Below are 7,049 nucleotides of genomic sequence, written 5' to 3'. Positions count from 1 at the left end.
CTAGCAGGAGGTCCTCCCCGGCGCCCTTCACTCCATTCGGTCGCTACTTTGCACAGCGACTAACGAAACCCCCCCATGAACGTCTCCTTGCCTTCCCCAGGAAGTCCACCTCCAGGGTTTCGCTCCCAACGTGGCTGGCAGCTCCAGGACCCGTTCTCCTCCGCAAGCATGTGCGGCTCCACAAGGCAGACCCGTTGGTCGAGAGGGTACAGCTATTCCATGCGACCCGCAGTATGCCTACGAGGCATACCCCTACGACCGCCAAGACACAGTCTCCCTCAGGGACCTGGCACCAGCTGGGTCCACCCCCCCCCCCCCCCCCCCCCCCTGCCCCCGCCCCGGCGCCACCCTTCCTCCCCCCAGCACACCTCACCACAGCGCCCGCACCAGGACGATCCGTCCTCCCCTTGTGGTCCCACCCGGGATGAAGATGAGGTCGACATGCTCCCGGAGTCACCGACGACCGAGCCGACGCCTGCATCGCCACCGGAATTGCGCGCTCACAACGGAGGATCAAGGCACCCGACCATCTTAATTTGTGAACTTTCCCTAAAATTTTTAACCTATGCATGTAAAAAGTCTTCCACTACCCCTGTTGGACTCCTTTTTAACAGGGGGTGAGTGTGGTAGTCACCATAGAACATAGAACAGTACAGCACAGAACAGGCCCTTCGGCCCTCGATGTTGTGCCGAACAATGATCACCCCACTTAAACCCACGTAACCCGTATACCCGTAACCCAACAATCCCCCCATTAACCTTACACTACGGGCAATTTAGCATGGCCAATCCACCTAACCCGCACATCTTTGGACTGTGGGAGGAAACCGGAGCACCCGGAGGAAACCCACGCGCACACGGGAAGGACGTGCAGACTCCACACAGACAGTGACCCAGCCGGGAATCGAACCTGGGACCCTGGAGCTGTGAAGCATTGATGCTAACCACCATGCTACCGTGAGGCCCCAACTGTTCCACTGTTGTATAAATATCACATATGAGGTGTATTACGGTAAGGCTCCTGTACTACAGGTACGGCGGTAGATCTTGCCTGCTGGCTCCACCCAGTAGGTGGAGTATAAATGTGTGGGCTCACCGAGCTGCAGCCATTTCGGCAGCAGCTACGGGAAGCCACACATCTCTGCTTAATAAAGCCTCGATTACACTCTAGTCTCATCTCATCGTAATTGAGTAGTGCATCACTCCTCACATAATGAAAAGCCAGAAACTGTCGCGATCCAAAGAAAGATTTGGACGTCCAGGTACAACCTTCATTAACATGCCATAAACAAGTTCAGAAAATCTAATGAGACGTTGGCTTTTATATCCAGGACAAGCGAGTACCAGGGTGTAGAAGTTATGTTTCAACTATACAACACCCTGGTTAGATCACACCTGGAGTACTGTGAGCAGTTCTGGGCACCACATCTTAGGTAGGATATATTGACCTAGGAGGGTGTGTGTGCAAAATAATACCTGGACTCCCAAGGTTTAAACTGTGGGTAAGCAAGAGTTTATTCACTACGATTGAGAAGGTTTTTTTTAAATTTAGAGTACCCAATTCTTTTTTTCCAATTAAGGGCCAATTCACCTATCCTGCACATCTTTGGGTTGTGGAAGTGACACCCAGGCAGACACGGGGAGAATGTGGAAACTCCACACAGACAATGGCCCGGGATCGAACGTGGGTCCTCAGCGCCACCGTGCCATCCCAGAATTTAGAAGTTTGAGAGCCGATTTGATCACAGTGTTCACGATAGTAAGGGAAACAGGTGGAGTAAATTGGAAGAAGCCATTTCTGTTAGCTGAGGAGGCTAGCAGTCGGAGCATAATCAAAAATGAGAGCCAGACCTCTCAGTAGTAAAATTAGGAAGAACTTCAACATGCAAAAGGTGAGAGAAATTTGGAACTCTCTTCTGCAAATGGCTGCTGATGGTATGTCAATTAGGTTTAACGCTGAAATCGATTTTTATAGTCGAATCATAGAATTTACAGTGCAGAAGGAGGCCATTCGGCCCATCGAGTCTGCACCGGCTCTTGGAAAGAGCACCCTACCCAAGCCCACGCCTCCACCCTATCCCCATAACCCAGTAACACCACCCAACACTAAGGGCAATTTTGGACACTAAGGGCAATTTATCATGGCGAATCCACCTAACCTGCACATCTTTGGACTGTGGGAGGAAAACGGACCACCCAGAGGAAACCCACGCAGACACGGGGAGGATGTGCAGACTCCGCACAGACAGTGACCCAAGCCGGGAATCGAACCTGGGACCCTGGAGCTGTGAAGCAATTGTGCTACCCACAATGCTACCGTGCTTTAGCCAAAGGTATTAAGGGATAATAGGTGGACTTCTGGTGGCGGCTATGGAGTGAGTGGTCGCACATTTGGTAGCTCTTGCTCAAGGTGGTATTTTTCAATCCTTTCGTCATCTGAGGGGTGAAGATTTGGATGGAAAGAGGTGTAAGAGTTCCAGGAGGAGGTGTAGCTCCTCTGATGTGGCTGATGGATGGATCCATAAACTTAGGAGTGGGTCGAAAAGAATGGAGCTGTTGAAGCAGGAGAGTCTTCGTGGTGCGCCATAGGCTCAGGAGGCACAGGGCAAAGGGCCTGTTCTGCCCGCCCAGTTGTCAATGGAGCAACTGGTGGAATTTCTAAACGTGAAGCATAGCCAGCAGAGGAAGGAAGCCCTGGAAGACCTGGCCAAGGTGCTGGAGCCAGTTAAAGCAGGTACTGAGAGAGTGGAGAAGAGGCTGGAGTCCCAGGGTTGGGCGACCCAGAAAGTGGGGAAGGCGGTGAGGGAGCACGAGGAGTAGCTCACCTCGTTGATGGCTGATGTGGGAGACCCAGAGGAGGGTGAAGGAGGAGGATCTGGAGAATCGCCCCAGAAGGCAGAATTTGAGGATCGTAGGGATGCCCGAAGGCCTCGAAGGAGCTGAGATTGGCACCTCCGTGGCCAAAATGTTGGAGCAGTTGATGGGGGAGGGGGCCTTTGAACGGCCCCTGGATGTCGACCGAGCACACAGGCCGTTGATGAGGAGGCCTCAGGCGGGCGAGCCACCAAGGCCCATGGTGGTGCGGTTGCACCGCTTCTTGAACAAAGAGAAGATTCTTCGGTGGGAGAGGCAGACGAGGTAGTGCACTTGTGAAGGGAGCGATCTGCGGGTGTACCAAGACCTGGGTGCAGATATGGTGAAGAGGAGGGCCGGTTTAACCGAGTCAAGGCTGATCTTTTCAAGAGGGGGTGAAGTTTGAAGTGTTGCACCCAGCCCAACTCTGGGTGACTTTCCAGAACCAAGAATATTATTTTGGTGTGCCAGAGGAGGCGACAGAATTTCTGAGAGACAATGGATTGGCAGGAGAAGGAGGACATTGAACTTTGGAGGAGTTTGTGAGGAGGTTTATTTGTTCTTGGGAAACCTCTCCCCTTGAAATCTTTGTGTGGTTTTCATGGCGAGGTGTTTGGAGGGTGATACCTCTGGGCGGTGGCTGTATTGAGGGTGAGTGCAACTTTTCTGTTTTTCTGGGGGGTGCGTGAATGGACGGGAGGGGAATCGGGGGATTGGAGGCGTTGGGCGGGGGCCACCATGCTCGCTTGGCGGGCTAGTAAATGGAAGTGTCGTGGGTGGTTGTCAGGAGTTAGACGTAGGGGAGGGGGATGGGGTTGTCATTTCTTTTGGGAGAGGGGGGTGGGTGGGTGGGGTTGTTGACAAGGGTGTGGTTGATGTGGCTCAGCTGGAATGGGACTGATAATGGGACTGATAACGATGGACATCCGAAGGTGGGCTGGGAGAGTCATGTGACACGGGCCAGGGGCTGGCCCAAAAAAGGATATGGTTGACCGGCAACCAGGCGTCACGTGGAATGTGAGGGGGTTGAATGGGCTGGTCACATGGTCACATGTATTCGTGCATCTGAGGAGTTCGAAGGCAGACGTGGCCTTTTTGCAGGAGAAGCATTTAACGAATGGGGAGCAGACAAGGCTGAGGAAAGGATGGGTGGGGCAGGTGACCAACTCGGGACTGGACATGGAAATGAAGCTAAAAGGGTTGATGAAGTAGATGGGGGAGGGAAGGGGCTGGACTTGTGGAAATTTGTGAGGACGAGGGGAAGGAATTTTCATATTTCTCCCATGTGCACCCAGTGTACTCCCGGATTGACTTTTTTGTGGTGGGATAAGGTGTTGCTGGCGCGGGTGCTCGTCTCGGAGTATTTGGCGAGTGTTGGCGTATTTGAGTCTTTTTACAAGAGATTGCGTGAGTCGGAGCCCCTGGCCAGGCGGGGAGTAGGCTGCGTAATATTATTATGATGCCCCCGGAGGGGCAGGAGGTGGAGGTGGCTGTGGCAATGGAAACAGAGAAGGCTTTTGGCCAGGTGGAGTGGGAATAACTGTGGGAGGTGCTGGGGCGATTCGGGTTCAGGCAGGGGTTTGTGGACTGGGTCCGGTTGCTGTACAAGGCACAGGTTGCAAATGTGCGGATGTACCGGGTGAGCTCAGGATATTTTGGGCTGCATCATGGGAGGAGGCAGGGCTGCCCGCTCTCCCCATTGCTTTTTGCCTTGGCTACAGAGCGTCGAGGGGTTGGAGAGGGATTGTGCAGGAGGGGCATCGAGCGCAAGGTTTCGCTGTACCCGGACGATCTGTTGTTATATATTTTGGACCCACTAGGTGGCACTGGGGACATTATGGAGACCTTGGAGAATTTTGGCCGGTTCTCCGGGTACAAATTAAACATGAGAAAGAGAGAGGTATTCCCGATTGAGAGCAGAGAGCAGACGAGAAGGTTAGGGGAGTGGGTGTTTAAGGTAGTCATGGAGGGTTTTAGATGCCAGGGCATTCAGGTGACGCAGGGTTGAGCACAGCTGCACAAGTTAAATTTGACTCAGCTGGTGGAGCAGATGAAGGGAGACTTCAAGAGCTGGGTTGTGCTGGGTTGGCGGGATGGGTGCAGACAGTGAAGGTAATGGTGCTGCCAAGGTTCCTGTTCGTACTTCCGAACCCCCGATCTTTGTTCCGAAGTTGTTGTTTAAAAAGGTTCATAGAATTTACAGTGCAGAAGGAGGCCATCCGGCCCCTGAAACAGCAGCCTCCCTCAGCCCACACCTCCACCCTATCCCCATAACCCAGCAACACCACCTAACATTTGGACACTAAGGGGCAATTTAGCGTGACTAATCCACCCAACCCGCACATTTTTGGACTGTGGGAGGAAACCGGAGCACCCGGAGGAAACCCACGCAGGCACGTAGAGAACATGTAGATGCTCCACAGATGGTGACCCAAGCCGGGAATGGACTCCGGGTCCATGGCGCTGTGAAGCAACAGTGCTAATGCGCACTGATCTCTAGGTTTGTATGAATGGGAAGACCCCGGGGATCGAAAGGGCTTTTTTGGAGGGGGTGAGGGGGTTGACCCTGCCAAATATAATGAACTATTACTGGAGGGGGGGGGGGGAACATTGCCATGGTCAAGAAATAGGTAGTGGGGGAGGGGTCAGCATGGGGGGGCAGATGGAGACGGCTTCTTGCAGAGGAACGAGCTTGAGGGCATTGTTAACAGCGTCTCTGACGTTCTCACTGGCCAGGTACTGTGCAAGACCAGTAGTGGTCTCGGCCTTGAGGGTATGGGGGCAGTGGAGGCAGCATTTGGGACTGGAGGGTGCCTCGATGTGGGCACTGATCTGTGATAGGCTTGCATCCGGCGGGCTGGATGCAAGATTTCAGGGCTGGCGGCAGGCAGTGATTGAGCGATTCAGGGATCTGTTTGTCGGGGGCAGTTTTGTAAAATTAGAGGATCTGGAGGAAGAGTATGAGCTGCCCAGGGGGAACAGTTTCAGGTACCAGTAGGTTCAGGATTTTGTGAGCAGAGAGGTGCCATCCTTTCCCAGGTTGCCGCCCTTGGGGTTGCAAGATAAGGTGCTGTCGAAGGAGGAGATAGGGAAGGTGAAGATGTCTGAGGTCCACAAGGAGCTGATGGATTGGAAGGGGACCCCAGTGGGGGATATAAAGCGGAAGTGGGAGGAGGAGCTGGGGATGAGGAGCGGGGGGGGGGGGGGGGGGGGGTGGGGAGGGGAGTGGAGGTGGATGCCAGGATGTGGCCTGAGGCCCTGCGGAGGGTGAATGCGTCCTCGTCATGTGCCAGGATAAGCCCCATTCAGTTTAAAGTAATCCACAAGGCATATATGATGGCTGTGCAGATGAGTAGGTTTTTTGAGGGAGTTGAGGTTAGATGTGGCCACGCGTTTTGGCCATGTCCGAAGCTAAAGTGGTTCTGGCAGGGGTTTGTGGGTGCTGGTGGTGAAAGTGGCCCCAAGTCCAGACGTAGCGGAATTTAGGGTGTCGAAAGACCCGGAAGTCCAGGAGGGCGAGAGAGGCCGATGTCTTTGCCTTTGCCGCCGTGATAGCCCGGAGATTGAGGCTGGAGAAGGACACGTTTGTCCTGAGGGGGACGGTTGATGAGTTCGCCCGGAGGTGGAAGCTGTTCATTGACTTCTTTCAGCAGGATAGAGGCATCAGCAAAAGGGATGGGGGGGGGGGGGGGGAGGGGGGGGAAGGGGGTAAAATGGGGAGGGCAGGACGGGAGGAGGAGGCATGATTGGGAATGGGGGGGTAATGGGTGTTGATTATTTATAATATATAATTTTTCTTCTGTTTATTTTTTATGAAAATGCCTGAATAAAATATTTTTTACAAAACAGATAATAGGCTAAGACAGGTTTAGGAAATAGATTGCAGATCAGCCATGTTCTCATTGCATGGTGAAACAAGCTGGAGTCGGGAAATGGCCTTCTCATCTTCCAATGTTCCCATGATGCTGTTCGGAGGGAGGGGCCGTTCAGGAATGAAACAGAGCAATTTCCATATATTCTGTGTGTTATTTCCACAGCTGTTTTCTTACTTTTATTAAGCATACCAGCAGATCTATTTCTCTCACATAAATTTAAGCACAAGAATCAGCCAGATATGGTTAAAGTTACCCGTCTGGAATTTCCATTATGGGGAGGGGTAGTGCATTGCCAGAACTTTAGTGGGAGATTGGCAGAAA

The sequence above is a fragment of the Scyliorhinus canicula genome, chromosome 3, assembly GCF_902713615.1.
Source record: "Scyliorhinus canicula chromosome 3, sScyCan1.1, whole genome shotgun sequence".
Classification (NCBI taxonomy): domain Eukaryota; kingdom Metazoa; phylum Chordata; class Chondrichthyes; order Carcharhiniformes; family Scyliorhinidae; genus Scyliorhinus; species Scyliorhinus canicula.
Note: the sequence above shows the minus strand (reverse complement) of the source record.